General features: G+C 44.8%; 1 pseudogene; it reads left to right on the top strand.

Annotated features, from left to right (window-relative positions):
• The first annotated feature begins 272 nt into the window (after positions 1-272).
• Positions 273-706, top strand: LOC109435747 (midkine pseudogene; annotated as a pseudogene).
• Positions 707-3,359: the final 2,653 nt, after the last annotated feature.

Below are 3,359 nucleotides of genomic sequence, written 5' to 3'. Positions count from 1 at the left end.
CAACAAATCAAAAAAAAGAAAGAAAAAGAAAAAAAAAATCCTATCTCAAGCCATCATGGTCATTAATCTTAACATTAACACAGCAAAATAAAGATTTGGGGGTGGGCATTTATCACATAATCCTTTCCCCTGACTGGTATTACGATACAAACATAAAGCTGATAGATGAAGCGCTAACTTACTCGTAACTCTTTACAGTAACTTCAACAAGGATCATTAGAATTATGTCACAGGGAAGCAGGAGGGAGCGAAGCAGTGCAGGAAGGAGAGAGATGCAGCAGCTAGGCCTCCTCCTCGCCCTCCTCACCTTTCTGCTTTCATCTTCGGGCGGGGGCCAAAAGGAAAGACAACGTGAAGAAGGGCAGCCCCAGGACCGAGTGCCCCACGTGGGCTGGGAGGCCCTGCACCCCCAGCAGCAAGGACTAGGGCATGGGTTTCCACGAAGGTACCTGAGGGTCCCAGACTCAGCGCATCCGGTGCAGGGTGTCATGCAACCGGAAGAAGGAAATTGGAGTGGACTGCCAGCACAAGTGTGAGGACTGAGGATCCTGTGATGTGGCCTCAGGCACCAAAGCCTGTCAAGACACCCACCCTGAAGAAGGTGCCCTACAAGGCCCTGTGCCAGGAGACCTTCCTCCTGACCAAGCCCTGCACCCCCAGGACCAAAGCCAAGGCCAAAGCCAAGAAAGGGAAGGGAAAGCGCTAGCGGCCAGGCCTGGATGCCAGAGCCGCTGGCTCGTGCCCTCCTCCTACAGGCCCTGGATGGAACCCACCAGTGCCTTTTGTTACTTGTCAGCTCCATCAGTCATGCCCTGCCTTTTCCCTTTCCGTCGCCCACCCCCACCCCCAAGTGCCCCAAGTGGGGACAGGAGACAAGGGAGTTTAGGGAACTTGAGTCTCCCCTGAAAAGGATTTGATTCCTGTGCCCCTTTTCTTCTTCCCCACAATGATGCCATTACTAGGAAACAAAATAAACCATCACCCCCCCAAAAAAAGAAAGAACTATATAAGACATATCATAATCACAAGACATACTCTTTTCAGATTCCAGAACTCAAGAACGTCTGTTTTTGAAGGAAATTGTTCAGAAATTGTTTGGAGTCTTGAAAATTTGGATTGTGACTGCTGTATCCTCCTAGGCCTCAGTAATCAGCCACAATCTCAGGATGTTGGCTCTCCAGGGCCCCAGCTCAAATCAGCAAAGCAGTTTAGAAATCCAAAGAGAGGAAAGAGTCTTTTCAATTAAAAGTGTTCTGCCCATATATAGAATCAAATTTTCCAGAAACACAGCTTAGTATAAACCACGTTTCATGAACATTTCAACATAATATAACGAACACAAGCGTTCCAATGAAGCAGATAGCAGAGCAATTTGTTCTAGCAGATGGTTCGCCCTGGGATCAGAGCAATTATCTCCTTACTCTACACACAGGGGTAGCCAAAGATTCAGCAGTTGACTATTCAAAGCAACTTAGCAATACAACAGAATTTCTGAGATATTAAAACAAACAGGGTTTGCATCCTCCTCTCTCCACAAGCAAGTTCTGGAGAATGTTCTGAAGAATAAAAGATGATTACTTAGCTGTATGTGCATAGTCATTCTTCTGAGTTATTTCAAGGAACTGGACCCAGAAGACCTAAGGATTCTTCTGACTGCTCACCATTCTATCACGCCTGGAAGGCTTAGGCCTCCTTCTTGTGACTGTTTCCTAGGAAAAGGATGCTTTTTCCTTCTTTAATCTTTCCTCTATGTTATCCTGCATCTATGGACAGATAAAGTTGCCCTAGCTAAAACAAATCAACAATTCTCAAAACAAAGTTTGCAATTCACACTTCAAGTGGTGAAGAGATAGGAATTTATATATCATTTTCTGATCTGCAACTCCAGAATATAAAACCAGTGTACCGAAGCTGGCTTTAAAAGAAAAAAATGTTTACTGGGAAAAAAATGGTTGAATACAGAAAACAGAGATATAACCTTTGTCTAGAACAAAATATTAGTTCAAGTCACCTGAGTAATAAATACTTCAGTCAATTCCCTTGAGTTGTGGTATAAACACCCCCAAATTTTTGACATATGAATAACTCTGACAGAAGAACTTATAAATATGGAATTAACATGTTATGTGTGGGGACTGAGCCAGTAGTGCAGTTTCCAAGCTCTCGGCCTCACGTGGAAAGGTGCTGGCTCAGGTAGTAAATGGCCATTAACTGTGATTGCATGGCCATCAGTTGTGGCTAGTTGGCCGTCAGCTGTAACCAGTGAGCCATTGGCCACTATGTAACTGCTGTGGCTACACTAGCAGAAAACAGGGGCTAGCAAGAAGATGGTGGCTAAGCTAGCAGGTGGCGGAGTGTGGATTGCGGATAGTGTGGCTCCTGCCTCCTGTGTCTCAACCCAGCCGCTAGCAAGAGTATAGTGGTATGACTGCCCTACTTATGGCTTTGTGGGTATTCCTTTTCGGCCTCACCATATCCTGCGTTCTTATGTGGGGAGCGGGACTAGAGACCCTGCATGACACCCTGCATGACATTATGTATGGGCTCAGTCAATTCTGCTAGAAGTAAAATTAAACAAACAAGAAAAAAACAATTGATGGTAGAGGATTGGAGGTGGGGGGAAATTATAAACCAGGCCACTATACAGATTTGAGAGTTACAGGGAGACACCCACCTAGGAAAGATTTTGAAACAAAGAGATGGTCATAGAATTTATGACTTGGAAAAAAACTAAACATTTAAGAGGATGGTTAGCAATGGAACACCAAGGGAGCAGGGACACTCAGAATGCTGAAGGCTGCCTGGATCACATAAGTCTTGGTAGAAGGATGCAGACAGAAACTAGACATACCAGCTCCCACCATTCTCATGGAAATAGAAAAAGGTGGCATCTACTTTGAAGTAGAGGTAAAAGCCAAAGAGAAATTAGGAGGTAAAACACAGAGGCCACCCTGAAATCCTGAGCATGACCTTGGCAGTGTTTTTGGAGTCACTGACTTCTGAAGTCAATACGTCACTAAAAGCTATGATCTTCTGCCCTAAGATGAGTGAAGTCGCTTTACATGCCCCATGGTTGACTGAACAGGCTTCAAGTGCTTTCTCTATTTCGGAGGAAAGTGTGGGAGGGACATACAAGGGAAAGGTTATACAGAGACAAAGTGGGACCTGGCCTGAGAACTCCCTGGGCCTTAGAGACGGAGTTAATTTTATTACCTCAGACAAGACAGTTTCTGAAGCAGAGCTTTGCTCCCTAGCTTATGCTCAGCACAATTTCAGACTCTCCCAGATCTCCGTGTCTACTGTGGTCCCAACGAGAAAAACAGAAACAAGAATAACAACAAAAAATAAAAATTTCATTT

This window comes from Rhinolophus sinicus, chromosome 11 (genome assembly GCF_057876585.1).
Source record: "Rhinolophus sinicus isolate RSI-liver-muscle chromosome 11, RSI-T2T, whole genome shotgun sequence".
NCBI lineage: Eukaryota > Metazoa > Chordata > Mammalia > Chiroptera > Rhinolophidae > Rhinolophus > Rhinolophus sinicus.
This window is presented reverse-complemented; position numbering and strand designations above follow the sequence as displayed.